Raw genomic sequence first — 17,708 nt, 5'->3', positions numbered from 1 at the left:
GTATTGAACATTCATATTGCAATGTACAGTTTTACCTAGGGATCTTGGGTGTAGTGGTGTAGTTCTATTTTTAATACCCTCAAACACCTAGTTAGGCATAACACATTTTTAAAATAGGCCATCACTGTCAATCGTGAAGGATAATTCTTCACTTTTTACCTTTGAAATGTCCAAACTGTCCAATGCCAATCATTTGATCTCTATCAGTTTCATGGGAATATGAGTTTAGATCTTCTTGAATTACTGAATTAGTTGAATTAAAGCAGATGGTTTTAACAAACTATTAGCCTGTCTTGTAGGCCTATTTTGTTTCAAAGATTATTTATCCTGCCTGTTTGCATGCACTGTTACATTTTGTCCGCATGAGGAAATGAATATGACTATTCAACTGTAGATAAGAAATGACTGATGAGTTGTTTTTGGTGTAACATATTATAGGCCTACTATGTTACAGTACAGTAGACATTATACTTTTATATTCTGTTCTGTTATGTAAAATACAGATTGATGCAGCTTTGATCTACTAACTTTACTAAATGAGCACCATTGTGAGAAGTGATAATCTTCAATTTGTAATAACAATTGATGAGCAGGACTATTAGGCACAGGCAACAGATCTTGATTAGGGTTATTTTAAGTGGTTTGAGCGCCCTTCGAATCATGGTGGTGAAAGGACAGAACCGTAACCAAGTGGTCACATAGCGTTCTGGGTACCCACTGTGCAAGAGGGGTGAACATCAAGGCAGACACGTGTTGAATTTGGATCCTAGATGTCGTTGGTGTGATGATGAGGTTCATGCGGTGGATCAGTTCGTCTGCATATACAATAGAGGTGGTACGTTTCTGTAGGCTAAGCACTCAGACACTAAGGTGAGTTCAAGTGCATAACAAACTGTGTTGAGGACAGACATTTTAGCAACCCCTGGAGTTTTTGAAACATCAAGGCAGACACGTGGTGAATTTGGATCCTAGATGTCGTTGGTGTGATGATAAGGTTCATGCGGTGGATCAGTTCGTCTGCATATACAATAGAAATGGTACGTTTCTGTAGGCTAAGCACTCAGACACTAGGGTGAGTTCAAGTGTGTCGTGGCCATAACAAATTGTTTTGAGGGCAGCCTTTTTAGCAACCCCTGAGTCTTCTGTCTGAGGCTGTTCTTGTTACAGTATGTTGGATTTGGCCCGCTCAAAGTGGTCAAGCCTCTGACTGACGGGCCTCTGCACACACCCCTACGGGGTTTCATCATTCGCACAACCGCCAGAGAGAGAGAGAAGATGGAAGAAACCACCATTTACCTACTTATAGGCTGCTATAGCCTACATATTTATTTAGTCATTCTATCGTTTTCATGGATTTTCTGTGGTAATTAAATATAATTTGTCTAAGAGTTTATCAGAATATATTTTTTTACCAGCTCCAAGTATTCTCTAATGGAAAAAAAGTGAGGGAGCGCCTCTCCACCGCGCTATGACAGCACTACATCCCTGGTATCAGCCTACTCAGTGACACCCACAGAACACAACTGTGGAGAGTGTAAACAAATATTAGCTTCTTAACTCTTACTGCAGGACTTTGACTGTGGGAAATCACTTCACTATTCAGTTTGACTGGTGAGCCAGTTGCTCATTTCACAGTGGTGTCAAAGTCCTGCAATAAGAGCTATGACCTTAATATTTGTCTGAACTCTTCACAGTTGTGTTATGTGGGTTTCACTGAGTAGGCTGAGTTTGCTGACACCCCATTTCATGGACCCAAGATCCATAAGTAAGGTTGTACATTGCAATATGAATGTCTAATACGCACAATAGACTGACTGGTGAGGTGATTTCCCACAGTCAAAGTCCTGCAATATGAGCTACAACACTTATAATTGTGTGCACTCTTCATAGTTGTGTTCTGTGGGTGTCACTCAGTAGGCTGATGATAGCCCATATCATGGGACCCAAGAGCCATATGTAAGGCTGTACATTGCAATATGAATGTCCAATATGCACAAAAGACTGACAGCTGAGGGGATTTCCCAGTCAAATTCCTGCAATATGAGTTACAATGCTCATATTTGTATTAACTCTTCACAGTTTTGAACATTTCATGGACTCAAGTTCCGTAGTCAAAGCTGTATAATGCATAAAGCAGGCCCCCAATTCAATTCTGAAGTCTAATACATCCACAGTGAGATTTCAAAAGATTTTTTTTGTTGACAAATTAACATATTATTGTCATTTGTGGAATTTATTTAACAACATTCCAAACTTGTTAAACATCGTCTAGTCCAAATATGGCATGAATCCACTATGTGTATGATTGCCTCAGTTTCAATGTGTAACTTTTATTTTGAACCTAATCCTTATTGTTGCTAGCTTTACATAGCGTTTGCACAACCTATTAAGCAACTCGCTGTGACATTGATCAACCAATGGTGTGTTAGATACCACCCACAGACGTTTGATTGACACCGCTCATTATGTTGGAGAAAGAAAAACAGAAATAAATGACTTCATAAATATATAAATGAATAAAATGAAGTTTGAATAATTAGATAATACATACATAAATAATAAAATACATATAGATACAGTATGTAAAGAAAATGTATGAATTTTAGTCAGTATTTTTTGTATGTACATGCTCATGGATTAAATTGTGTGTATTTATATATTTCTTCATGTATGTATCCCTTTATGTGTGTATTTATTTATTCATTTATTTTGTATAATTATGGCATTTTTAAAACATTTTTTACAAATTAATTAAAAATGAAAAGCTGAGAAGTCTTGAGTCAATTTAGGGCAAGCCTAAATAAGTTCAGGAGGACAAATTTGCCTAACAAGTCAAATAACAATTTGCATGGACTCATTCTGGGTGCAATAATAGTAGTTGACATGATTTTTGAATGACTACCTCATCACTGTACCCCACACATACAATTACCTGTAAGGTCCCTCAGTTGAGTGTCACGTCTGCTCCTCTTCTTCCCCCCAAGCGCTCAAGTGCGCCAGGCTGCCTTGCACGCCCTCCTGCTATCATCAATTACGCACACCTGCTAACCCTCGTCATGCGCATCAGCGAAATTGGACTCACCTGGGCTCACTCATCACCTGTTTACTAGCCCCCCTATATTTGTCAGTTCCCCTGCTCTGTTCCCCGCTGCTGCATTAATTGTTTTTTGTTTGTGTTACTCGTTTGCTGATGCTGTTCCTGTCTCGTTCCATGTCCGTTCTTTATTAAATGTTTGACTCCCCATACTTGCGTTGTCTCTCCAGCGTCATCCCATGAGACATTGAGCAGTGAATTTCAAGCAATGATTCAACCACAAAGACCAGGGAGGTTTTCCAATGCCAAGCAAAGAAGGGCACCTATTGGTAGATGGGAAGAAAAAAAAGCAGACATTGAATATACCTTTGAGCATGGTGAATTTATTCATTAACATTTGGATGGTGTATCAATATACCCAGTCACTACAAAGATACAGGCGTCCTTCCTAACTCATTTGCCGGACAGGAAGGAAACCGCTCAGAGATTTCACCATGAAATGGTGACTTTAGAACAGTTACAGAGTTTAGTAGCTGTGAAAGGAGAAACTGAGGATGGATCAACAACATTGTAGTTACTCCACAATACTAACCTAATTGGCAGAGGAAAAAGAAGGAAGTCTGTACAGAATATAAATATTCCAAATAATAAGGCACTAAAGTAATACTGCAAAAATGTGCCAAAGCAAATCCATTTTTGTCCTGAATACAAAGTGTTATGTTTAGGGAAAATCCAACCCAACACATTACTGCATACCACTCTCAAGCATAGTGGTGGCTGCATCATGTCATGGGTATGTTTGTTATCGTTAAGGACCGGGGAGTGTTTCAGGATAAAAAATAAATGGAATGGAGCTAAGCACAGGCAAAATCATAGAGGAAAACCTGGTTCAGTCTGCTTTCCCCCTGACACCGGGAGATGAATTCACCTTTCAACAGGACAATAACCTAAAACACAATGCCACATATACGCTGGAGTTACTTACCAAGAAGACAGTGAATGTTCCTACTTGAAAATCTATAGCCAGACCACACTAGAAAGAATTACAGAGGTCCGGAACTCGGTGTCCTCATATGTAGTTATGGCCGTGATTGGCACTGATATAAATTCCTCGCTGCTAATGATAAACAGTGGCCAGACAGGACTACCCTGGAACAAGCAAGGGTTACGCAGTCAAAACTCCTTGTCTTTACATTGTTGAATGGCTTCAGTGTAAACATTGAACATTTACATTGTGAACTATCAAATGAGCTCATTCATATATTAACAAAGATTTGTGGGAGTGTGCCTTTGGCTTCATTCAGTGTTAAACATTGGCCATGTTATCTTCGGAGCAGACAACCCACGAATTCTCACGTACTATGACTGTTATTTATACGCTCTGTGTGCATGAGGTAAAGAGCACAATGTTACTCTGGATCTTTTGAATAGGAATCTTAATGAATGAATAAATCTTGGCTACAAAACCACTGCTGGTTGACAGTACAGGACAATGATACCCAGACCGTATTGGGAAGCCTGCTCCATGTGTAAGCTGATAAGTCATGGACTGTTGAGTCCGTCTCTTAATTGCAAGGAAAACTCATTTTCAAATGGCTGAAGAGGTAGGTTATTAATTGATCTTTTAATTAAAAAGCCTGCCCGATTTCTTTTTTAGAGAGCAATAGTTCACGGCTAAATAAATCATATTCCGTTGAGAAACACACCAATTAATCATGGTCGATTCCACAGCAGTCCGAGCTTTTGGGGAGTATCTCAGAATGTTCTGGCAATTCTCACGATGCTCTTTACATTTGCATCACAAACCATTTGTTCGAAAATCACAATGAAAGTGGTATTTAGGCCTTTTTTAGACATATACATGCCTCCTGTAAGACCTTATGATCTATCTGTGAACCGTACATGATACCGACAACATTTTGGTGTCATTATACGTATAGTGTTCTCTCAAATATGGAGTATGTCTAGATTCTGAAATGCAAATGTTAACATTCATTTGTTCAACGTTAAAAATATTAATATTAATATCTCAAAACGACCCTTTTTGAATTAGCTTATTTTTAGACATATTGTTTGTAACAATATACTGTTAAAACATCAAATTTCCAGAGTGGACTCTCTGGAGCTTTTAATGATATGACCCATTTTATACATAGAAATGTACATTTTCAGTCATTAACCAATCACAGCCCTCCTTTAGGATTGCACATTCAGCAAGTCACCATCAGAGGGCGTTTTATTTGAATCAATTTTCCTATTCACTTTTTTGGTGGTGCTCATAAAATATATAATCCCTTAATAGAAAATGACTCAAAGTAAAAGTCACCCAGTACAATTCTAATTGGGTCAAAGTCTAAAAATATTTGCTTTAAAATAATCTTAAGTATTAAAAGTAAATGTAATTACTAAAATATACTTAAGTACCAAAAGTAAAAGTATAAATACTTTCTAATTCCTTATATTAAGCAAACCAGACAGCAACATTTTCTTGTTTTTTTTATTTACCAATAGCACACCACGATATTCAGACATAATTTACAAACGAAGCATGTGTGTTTAGTGAGTCCGCCAGATCAGAAGCAGTAGGGATGACCAGGGATGTTTTGTTGGTAAGTGCATGAATAGGACCATTTTCCTGTCCTGATAAACATTCAAAATGTAATGGGTGTCAAGGAAAATGTATGGAGTAAAAGGAATGTAGTGAAGTAGAAGTAAAAGTAGTCAAAAATATAAATAGCAAAAGTACAGATACCCCCAAAAATTACTTATGTATTATTTTTACTTAAGTACTTATAATTAATGATTAAAACATGTTTTTGTTTGTGATACAAACATAAAAAGTATGTCAAGCATCCTTCCTATCAATTCCAGTGCCTTGCAAAAGTATTCACCCCCTTGGCATGTTTCCTATTTGGTGGCATTACAACCTGTAATTTAAATGCATTTTTATTTGGATTTCATGTAATGAACATACACAAAATAGTCCAAATTCGTGAAGTGAAACGAAAAAAATTACTTGTTTCAAAAAATTCAAATTCAATCATTAAAATGGTGCGTGCATATGTATTCACCCCCTTTGCTATGAAGCCCCTAAATAATATCTGGTGCAAACAATTACCTTCAGAAGTCACATATTTAATTAAATAAAGTCCACCTGTGTGCAATCTAAGTGTCACATGATCTGTCACATGATCTCAGTATATATACACCTGTTCTGAAAGGCCCCAGATTCTGCACACCACTAAGCAAGCGGCACCAAGAAGACCAAGGAGCGCTCTAAACAAAGTTGTGGAAAAGTACAGATCAGGGTTGGGTTGGGTTATAAAAAAATATCAGAAACTTTGAACATCCCACAGAGCACCATTAAATCCTTTATTAAAAAATGGAAAGAATATGGCAACACAACAAACCTGCCAAGAGAGGGCCGCCCACCAAAACTCACAGACCAGGCAAGGAGGGCATTAATCAGAGAGGCAACAAAGAGACCAAAGATAACCCTGAAGGAGCTGCAAAGCTCCACAGCAGAGTTTGGAGTATCTGTCCATATGACCACTTTAAGCCGTACACTCCACAGAGCTGGGCTTTATGAAAGAGTGTCCAGAAAAAAGCCATTGAAAGAAAGAAAAAAATAAGCAAACATGTTTGGTGTTCACCAAAAAGGCATGTGGGAGACTCCCCAAACATATGGAAGACGGTACTCTGGTCAGATGAGACTAAAATGTTGCTTTTTAGCCATCAAGGAAAAAGCTGTCTGGCACAAGTCCAACACCTCTCATCACCCCGAGAATCATATTCAATGTTTTTCATCGGCAGGGACTGGGAAACTGGTCAGAATTGAATGAATGATGGATGGTGCTAAATACAGGGATATTCTTGAGTGATACCTGTTTCAGTCTTCCAGAGATTTGAGACTGGGACGGAGATTCACTTTCCAGCAGGACAATGACCCTAAGCATACTGCTAAAGCAACACTCGAGTGGTCAATGCAAATAGTCCGGGTAGCCATTTGGTTAGCTGTTCAGAAGTCTTATGGCTTGGGGGTAGAAGCTGTTAATACGCCTTTTGGAACTACACTTGGCACTCTGAGAAGCTGCTTATACAGCATGATCATTCCACAGGTGCACCTTGTTCTGTGGACAATATAGGGCCTCTCTAAAATGTGCAGTTTTGTCACATAACACAATGCCACAGATGTCTCAAGTTATGAGGGAGCATGCAATTTACATGCTGACTACAGGAATGTCCACCAGAGCTGCTGCCAGATAATTACATGTTCATTGCTCTACCATAAGCCACCTCCAACGTCGTTTTAGAGAATTTGGCAGTATATCCAACTGGCCTCACAACTACAGATCATGTGTATGACATTGTGTAGGTGAGTGGTTTGCTGATGACAACGTTGTGAGCAAAGTGCCCCATGATGGCGGTGGGGTTATGGTATGGCCAGCCATAAGCTATGGATAATGAACACAATTGCATTTTATCGATGGCAATTTGAATGCACAGAAGATACCTAGATACCTTGACGAGATCCTTAGGCCCATTGTCCTGCCATTCATCTGCCGCCATCACCTCATGTTTCAGCAAGATAATGCATGGCCCCATGTCGCAAGGATCTGTACATAATTCCTGGAAGCTGAAAATGTCCCAGTTCTTCCATGGCCTGCATACTCACCAGACATGTCACCCATTGAGCATGTTTGGGATGCTCTGGATCGACATTTACGACAGCGTATTCCATTTTCCGCCATGTATGAAGCAAATGGTGGTCACACCAGATACTGACTGGTTTTCTGATCCATGCCCCTACCTTTTTTTAAAGGTATCTGTGACCAACAGATGCATATCTGTATTCCCAGTCATGTGAAATCCATAGATTAGGACCTAAAGAATTTATTTCAATTGACTTATTTCCTTATATGAACTGTAACTCAGTAAAATCTTTGAAATTGTTGCATGTTGCATTTATATTTTTGTTCAATATATTTCCGGGCTATTATATCAACTGGAGGAACACTTAAAGCGACTACAACGGAAGAGCCCTTAATGCTACTGAGCGGAAAAATTGTTGCAGTTCAACATCATCCAAACAGAGAGAGATTAACAATGTAATGTATGTGTGTGTTCACCGTATTGTATAGCTGCTGTTCCATTGTACACATAATCTTTGTTTGGGTGAAATGGCATGCATAATGTAAATATAATGGGATGTTGCTTTATGATCCACCTGCAACTTGCAATTTGTCAAACAGGACCTATTCTTCATGGAGGCTGTGCTATTCCTGGAACTCAGCCATGATTAACAGCTACGCTACAGTGCTCTCCAGCCACTAAATTACCTGGATTATTTGGCCATCATGTTTTTTGTGCACTACTTTGTATTACTCTCCAAAAAATCTGAACCTGTATTTAGACACAATATATGATGATGAAGAACGTGCCAGCTGGCTCAAATTGAAACTATTCAAATGGGACTGGATTTTATGTTTTTAGTTTATATTCTGGGGAGTCATTGCCCAGATAATCATACTGAATCTGGGCATTTAGTTTTTTTTACCCCTACTGCATACTATTATACTAGGCCCAAACTACCATTGTGTGTCAAAATGTAAACTACAGGCATGTATCTGGCTGAATAATCTGCCTGGTATGGCTTTATCTACAGTCATGCTCATTTCAGCACATGCTTAATATGATTGCATCCTTCCATACATTTAAATAACTATCTGTGCATCTCCCCAAAACAAATTGAACATGTAGACCTATTTTAGGTCACTCGTTATTTTGCCTGTGTTTTGCTAAATGTCTGCTTAGAGTCTTGATTATTCAGTAACTTTTGATCAAAAATTACTTCCTTCAAAGCAAAGCAAATGTGATACTTCACAAATCAGTGCTGTAACATTGTTAACTGTGAAGCAAAAATAAACAACTCATTAAAATCTTAAATCTTAAAAAGTTGAAAGATATTTTACTCAAATTGATGCTAGTTGTAAGGCACAAACACTGGCAGGTACACAAGTGGGGGGCTTTATTGCACTGCTTTGAAAATGTCACAGACTGCGTGGTCTGTTCGTTCTTAGTGTCGGTGCTGCCTCCACTATTGTGTCCACCGCTGTCTCTAATGTAGCCCACGATGGGAGGGGATGTGGTTTTGTACTGACAGGCAGGTCACAGAGACCTTTCAGATGCATGTTAATCAATGGCCCACTCAATGACACCAGTGGAGGATTTTGAGGACTTGGCAAGGCTCTTAGCATTTGCATACTGCGATTGATTTTGTTACTCTTGTTATTGGCTTCCATTTCTGCACATGCTGTCGACCCCGTGGCAGTCTTCTGCCTTTATCTCTCCTGAGTATTGAGTGACATTGTTCACGTTGGCTTAGGACTGATATGAATCTATGGCCCCTTGTTCATCCAAACTCCACACAACCGTATAGAGACCCATATTATCTGAAATCATTGCCATAAACAGAAGGGACTAGGAACCCAGGTACAGTTGAAATCAGAAGTTAACCTTAGCCAAATATATTTAAACTCAATTTAATCCAGTAAAAATTCCCTGTTTTAGGTCAGTTAGGATCACCACTTTATTTTAAGAATGTGAAATGTCAGAATAATAGTAGAGAGAATGATTCATTTCAGCTTTTATTTCTTTCATCACATTCCCAGTGGGTCAGAAGTTTACATACATTCAATTAGTATTTGGTAGCATTGCCTTTACATTGTTTAAACTTTGGTCAAATGTTTCAGATAGCGTTCCACAATAAGTTGGGTGAATGTTGGCCCATTCCTCCTGACAGAGCTGGTGTAACTGAGTCAGGTTCTGCCCACAAATTTGTTATAGGATTGAGGTCAGGGCTTTGTGATGGCCTCTCCAATACCTTGCCTTTGTTGTCCTTAAGCCATTTTGCCACAACTTTGGAAGTGTGCTTGGGGTCATTGTCCACTTGGAAGACCCATTTGCGACCAAGTTTTAACTGATGTCTTGAGATGTTGCTTCAATATATCCACATAATTTCCCTGCCTCATGATGCCATCTATTTTGTGAGTGCACCAGTCCCTTGTGCAGCAAAACACCCCCACAAGATGCTGCCACCCCCGTGCTTCACGGTTGGGATGCTGTTCTTCGGGTTACAATCCTCCCCCTTTTTCCTCCAAACATAACAATCGTCATTATGGCTGAAAAGTTATATTTTTGTTTCATCAGACCAGTGGACATTCCCCGAAAAGTACGAGCTTTGTCCCAATGTGCAGTTGCAAACCGTAGTCGGACTTTTTTATGGCAGTTTTAGAGTAGTGACTTCTTCCCTGCTGAGCGGCCTTTCAGGTTCTGTCGATATAGGACTTGTTTTACTGTGGATATAGATACCTTTGTACCTGTTTCCTCCAGCATCTTCACAAGGTCCTTTGCTGTTGTTCTGGGATTGATTTGCACTTTTCGCACCAAAGCACATTAATCACAGAACGTGTCTCCTTCCTGAGTGGTATGACGGCTGCGTGGTCCAATGGTGTTTATACTTGCGTACTATTGTTTGTACAGATGAATGTGTTACCTTCAGGGGGTTTGAAATTGCTCCCAAGGATGAAGCAGACTTGTGGAGGTCTACCATTTTTCTTCTGAGGTCTTGGCTGATTTCTTTTGATTTTCTCATGATGTCAAGCAAAGAGGCACTGAGTTTGAAGGTAGGCCTTGAAATACATCCACAGGTACACCTCCAATTGACTCAAATTATGTAAATTAGCCTATCAGAAGCTTTTAAAGCCATTACATAATTTTCGGGAATTTTCCAAGCTGTTTGAGGGCACAGTCAACTTAGTGTATGTAAACTTCTGACCCACTGGAATTGTGATACAGTGAATTTTAAGTGAAATAATCCTTCTGTAAATAATTATTGGAAAAATGACTTGTGTCATGTACAAAGTAGATGGTTTTACTACATAGAAGGTATGGTCCGGTTCAGGATCTGTAGGGATACTGATGAGAATCCAGGTTTCTACTTATACACTTACGCAAATCCAGGTAAGATCAGGGTTAAACTCACCTGTGGACCAGTGGTCTGATAAACTTGGAATACCCAAATACACTAAAGGTAAACCCATGTTTCCTATTCCAGTGTATTTGGGGCTCAGGAGTGTGTGGGTGTTTTCTAAACCGTTGAAACAACGAGGTGTTTTGACTCTGTTACAGTATCTAGAGAGTCCAGTTTCTCTGTAGTTTAGTTTCTGCTGTTCTGCTGAGATAGTAGAGGCTATAATTGCTTTGTTGCCTTTGTTTATGGTGCGGTTATTGCTAATGTTGTTTGTAATTGAAGAAGCGGGCCTTCCAGAGGTCCAGATCCAGCTGTGAGATTGAGGCAGGGTTTTAGGGCCTTGCAGATCCATCACAGCCCCAGCTCTCTACCTTCTCTCCACACATGCACGTGCACACACACACTGACAGACAGACACAAATGCAGGCACCCGTGTCCACACGCACGCACGCACGCACGCACGCACGCACGCACACACACACACACACACACACACACACACACACACACACACACACACACACACACACACACACACACACACACACACACACACACACACACACACACACACACACACACATACACACTGGCAGCCTGTCAAGCCCTTGCCAATACCCCTCAACACAGCACCAATCCCTGTGATAGATTACCAGGAAAAATTCCTGTCTCACTTGCCCACTAGATTTGCAATCTTAGGTCTCCCTTCTCCAGAGTACAGAGGCGTAGGGATGCAGATGTAATTGGGAGACACGCAAGTACAGGAAATCAACATAAACAAACAGAATGATCAGTATTATGTTTATAAGGACTCCATGTGAAAGATGGTAGACTTGGGTCTTTGGTAGCTTGTGCTGTACTGCCACACAAAGACATTCGACATGCACACACTCGCACACACCCTTCAGCGTTGCAATGCATCTTTCTCTTCGCGCCTCATCTGTCTAAGTGGACTGTTGACGTCAGCAATGATACGTAGTGCAATGAAAGGTAGCATATTCATTATAGGGTATGTACAGTACGAACTTGCTAAAATAACACCAGTACACACCTGTATATGGAGTGCCCTGCTCTTTCAGAAGAACATGAGTCATTGAATAAGATGTTCTGTACTGGTGATTTGTGTCTCAATAGAGCCCCACAGTGGAGGTGTCATAATACCCATTAAATCTAGCGGTCAAACAGGGGAATGGTTCCAATCGTTTTTCCACCATTCATTTTTTCCATAGGGAATTTTAAAAACACTTCAAAGTAAAAGCTGTGACTCCCGGGTGGCGCAGTGGTTAAGGGCCACCAGAAATTCTGGGTTCGCGCCCAGGCTCTGTCGTAACCGGCCGCGACCGGAGGTCCGTGGGGCGACGCACAATTGGCATAGCGTCGTCCGGGTTAGGGAGGGATTGGCCGGTCGCAGTGCACGCTAACCAAGGTTGCCAGGTGCACGGTGTTTCCTCCGACACATTGGTACGGCTGGCTTCCGGGTTGGATGCGCGCTGTGTTAAGAAGCAGTGCGGCTTGGTTGGGTTGTGTATCGGAGCATGCATGACTTTCAGCCTTCGTCTCTCCCGAGCCCATACGGGAGTTGTAGCGATGAGACAAGATAGTAGCTACTAACAATTAGATACCATGAAATTGGGGAGAAAAAAGGGGGTAAAATAAAAAATAATAAAAAATTTAAAAAGCTGTGTTTCATATAGGCTTACCCTGGCGTCAAGTTTTGATAACCATGGAAATCTCTCTTGGACTTTAATCAATATATTCAGCTTTATTTACTCTCAGATTCTAAAATGCTAATTAGCATCAAAGTAGACATCATGCAAGACTACAAATCCCTACAAGCTCCTGCACTTAATCTCTAGCTGACACCTTTGCTAACAGGTATTGTGTCAATTTAAAGCTTGCACAAGACAGTTCACAGAATTGTCATTTTAAAGAAATGTAGCCAATTTATTATTTTCTAAATATACCTAAAATTAGATAGTTTATCCAAAGATCCAAAATATTTTTACCTTTGCCTCGATTCGGGTAGTCTCGTCCAGATCATCATGGCATTTGTAGTTCTTTATGATTAACAGTTAAATAGCATTTTATTATTGGGGGATAAACACAGGTGAATATATTGATAACTTTCACCTTGTCCGAGAAAGATTTAGACGGTTACCCGTCACGCCAGGTTAAGCCTACGCGAAACAGCCCTTATTTTAAGTGTTTCTAAAATCCCCTATGGGAAAAATGAATGGTGTAAAAATTATTGGCACCATTTCCTTGTTTCACTTCACAAATTAAATTGGAAATTAAGGTTTGAGTGCAATTTGTCAAATTTCCCGCTGGACAGAACACAGACTGGCTGTGACTGACTGGCAGGTGATTCTCAAAGACTCAATAGTGGAGAATATACCATAACTCAGATTCAGACATGGCATGTGATTGCATGCTGGCCTGCAAATCCTAAGTGGATAGACTTCCCGGAATAGGCAGTCTTTTGGGTTTTTGTTTCAGTCACCCTATGTGCTTCTGTTTACTTTCGGTAATACAGTATGTTCTGACGTCAACCTTATTTTGCATGTTGACTTTGCATTCTCAATGGCCATTAGACCAAACTGCCATAAACAATTGTATAACCTCAAACCAATGCTACTCACTTGGTCATTGTGTAGCTTGAGTGCTACTCTGATTCATATTAACCACTAACATCACAACAGTAGTGTGGCATTGACGTCAGTCCCTTTCACTATGCCTTTTGAACCAGCAGTTCAGTGACAAACACTTCTCAACATATTTGGAATGGTTTGTATGAAGAGAATAGGATATATGTTACCTGTTTTCACTGACCCACAGAAGACCCCTGTGAGAAGGAAATATTGTCTGCATCAGGAACATTTCCAGTGTATGTGCACTGCTATTCTTTACATATTGTGCACAATGTGCTTTTAACCCACAAACCTGAAAATAGTGATAAGATTTGAACATTATGTTAATAGTTGGTGATAAATGCACATGCAAAAGTGAAAAGAAAAGGCCCTCTCGTTGTAGCCTATTTTATGTGGTGATTGTTATTATTTCAGTGGCCAACCACTGTCGTCACATACTAGATTCAACCAAATGCTTTGTGTGAATTCTATATAATTTCAATCCAGCAATTACATTTTCCTTTCAAGACTGTGTTACTTTAAGCTCTGTAAATATTTTAAATACAGAAAGCCCTGGCTGCTTGAGAAAGCGTCCATAGTTAAAGCTGCCTCCCTGACACTGGCAAAGAGATTTACACCGCTTCTTGGCACATGAAAGGAGACTCATTTTGTATTCACAGAACCTGCTTCTGTCATTCAGTCTTTGAACTTCCATTAAGCAATTTATCACCATGCAATTCATTTCATTTTCCTAACCCTTGGGAATGATGCTTTTTTTCTTCCCAGTGCTTCCGTAGCATTTACATTAAATACGTATGCGCACTGACCACAGTGACTGACCACAGCGCACTGACCATAGTTTTGTTGGGTTGCAAAGCCACCGGTAGTTTACTAAAGTTACCGGAATCTGCAGTAATGTTGGTAATTAACAGAAAATCTATGGCAATCTATCATAACCTTAGTAATTTATACTTGAATCACTTTAAAAATATTTATTCATATACAGTGGGACAAGTCAACTATTTAGTCAGCCACCAATTGTGCAAGTTCTCCCACTTAAAAAGATGAGAGGCCTGTAATTTTCATCATAGGTACACTTCAACTATGACAGACAAAATGAGAAAAGAAAATCCAGAAAATCACATTGTAGGATATACTGCTTCTTCGAGACCAGGCCACAATCCCCGTCATTCCCGTTAAATAAAGACGGAAATACAGGGGGCGGAGATTGGCTGCTTTGTGAGAATTCGTTGGCAAGTGGGTAACCTTCCTCGACCATCCGTTTCTATTGACCAATGTGCAATCACTGGAGAATAAACTGGATGATATACATTCAAGACTATCCTACCAACGGGACATTAAAAACGGTAATATCTTATGTTTCACTGAGTTGTGGCTGAACGACGACATGGACAATATACAGTTGGCTGGGTTTTCCGTGCATCGGCAGGACAGAACAGCAACGTCTGGTAAGACGAGGGGTGGGGGTATGTGTCTATTTGTCAAAAACAGCTGGTGCACGATATCAAATATTAAGGAAGCCTTGAGTATTGCTTGCCTGAGGTAGAGTGATAAGATGTAGACCACACTGTCTATGAAGAGAGATTTAATCTATAGTTTTCGTAGCCGTCTATTTACCACCACAAACCGATGCATTGAGTGCGGCACTAAGACCGCACTCAATGAGCTGTATAAGGCCATAAGCAAACGAGGAAATGCTCATCCAGAAGCGGCGCTCCTAGTGGCCGGGGACTTTAATGCAGGGAAACTTACAGTTGAAGTTGGAAGTTCACATACACCTTAAACTGAGTTTAAATGTATTTGGTTTTCACAATTCCTTTATGCCACGCACAGAGACACATGCAAAGCTCTCCCTCACCCTCCATTTGGCAAATCTGACCATAATTCTATCCTCCTGATTCCTGCTTACAAGCAAAAACTAAATCAGGAAGTACCAGTGAGTTGCTCAATACAGAAGTGGTCAGATGACTTGGATGCTACGCCAGAGGACTGTTTTGCTAGCACAGACTGGAATATGTTCCGGGATTCATCCAATGGCATTGAGGAGTATACCACCTCAGTCACCAGCTTCATCAATAAGTGCATCGACAACGTTGCCCCCACAGTGACCGTACATACATATCCCAACCAGAAGCCATGGATTACAGGCAACATCCTCACCGAGCTAGAAGCTAGAGCTGCCAATTTCAAGGAGCGGGACACTTGTCTGGACGCTTAAAAGAAATCTCACTATGCCCTGAGACGAACCATCAAACAGGCAAAGTGTCAATACAGGAGTAAGATTGAATCCTGCTACACCGGCTCTGATGCTTGTCCGATGTGGCAGGGCTTGCAAGCTATTACGGACTACAAAGTTAGACCCAGCCGTGAGCTGCCCAGTGATGCGAGCCTACCAGACAAGTTAAGTGCCTTTTATGCTCGCATCGAGGCAAGCAACACTGAAGCATACATTAGAGCGCCAGCTGTTCCGGACGACTGTGTGATCATGCTCTCCGTATCCAATATGAGCAAGACCTTTAAACATGTCAACATTCACAAGACCAATTACAAGGACGTGTAATCAGATCATGTACTCAACAAATCAAAGTATATTCTTCAAAGTAGCTAACTTTTGCCTTGATGATATATTTGCACACTCTTGGCATTCTCTCAACCAGCTTCATGAGGTAGTCACCTGGAATGCATTTCAATTCATTCTTGATACTACCCATCCCGGATCCGGGAGCTTAATCATCGCCTGAAACTAATTAGCATAACGCAGCGGACATAAATATCCCTAGAAAATCTTCCTATTCATGAAAACACAAATGAAATATATTGAGACACAGCTTAGCCTTTCGTTAATCACACTGTCATCTCAGATTTTCAAAATATGCTTTACAGCCAACGCTAGACAAGCATTTGTGTAAGTTTATCATAGCCTAGCATAGCATTATGCCCTGCTAGCAGCAGGCAACATTTTCACGAAAATAAGAAAAGCAATCAAATTAAATAATTTACCTTTGAAGAACTTTGGATGTTTTCACTCACGAGACTCTCAGTTAGATAGCAAATGTTCCTTTTTTCCAAAAATATTATTTTTGTAGGTGAAATAGCTCCGTTTGTTCTTCACGTTTGGCTGAGAAATTGACCGGAAAATGCAGCCACTACAACACCAATCTTTTTTTCCAAATTAGCTCCATAATATCGACAGAAACATGGCAAACGTTGTTTAGAATCAATCCTCAAGGTGTTTTTCACATATCTATTCGATAATATATCCACCGGGACAATTGGTTTCTCATTAGAAGCGATTGGAATAATGGCTACCTCTTTATTTTACGCAAGATTTTCTGCGGGATCCATCATGTGACCACTTGCTCAATGTTGTCCCTTACGGCTATTCTTCAACATAAATGCGTAAAAAGACGTCACAATGCTGTAGACACCTTGGGGAATACGTAGAAAGCGTAAGCTCATTCGTAGCCCATTCACAGCCATATAAGGAGTCATTGGCATGCAGCGCTTTCAAAATATGGGGCACTTCCTGATTGGATTTGTATCTGGGTTTCGCCTGTAACATCAGTTCTGTAGCACTCACAGACAATATCTTTGCAGTTTTGGAAACGTTAGAGTGTTTTCTATCCAAAGCTGTCAATTATATGCATAGTCGAGCATCTTGTCATGACAAAATATCCCGTTTAAAACGGGAACGTTTTGTATCCAAAAATGAAATACCGCCCCCAGAGTTTCAAGAGGTTCAGGTGTGCCATGTTAAAAGTTAATTTGTTGATTTCTTTCCTTCTTAATGCGTGTGAGCCATTCGGTTGTGTTGTGACAAGTTATGGGTGGTATACAGAAGATAGCCCTATTTGGTAAAGACCAAGTCCATATTATAGCAAGAACAGCTCAAATAAACAAAGAGAAGTGACGGTACATCATTACTTTAGGAGATGAAGGTCAGTCAATGCTGACAATTTTAAGGTTTCCAGTAATATACCCTCCCTTTGCAACC

At 40.2% G+C, this 17,708-nt stretch overlaps 1 protein-coding gene across 2 annotated transcripts in view; it reads left to right on the top strand.

Moving 5' to 3' along the window:
* The window catches only part of negr1 (neuronal growth regulator 1), a 382,271-nt gene that overhangs the window by 252,267 nt on the left and 112,296 nt on the right, over positions 1-17,708 (top strand). The window lies entirely within an intron of this gene.

This window comes from Oncorhynchus tshawytscha, linkage group LG18, assembly GCF_018296145.1.
Source record: "Oncorhynchus tshawytscha isolate Ot180627B linkage group LG18, Otsh_v2.0, whole genome shotgun sequence".
NCBI classification, from domain to species: domain Eukaryota; kingdom Metazoa; phylum Chordata; class Actinopteri; order Salmoniformes; family Salmonidae; genus Oncorhynchus; species Oncorhynchus tshawytscha.
The sequence above is the reverse complement of the archived record's forward strand: the minus strand, read 5'-3'. Positions and strand labels throughout refer to the sequence as shown.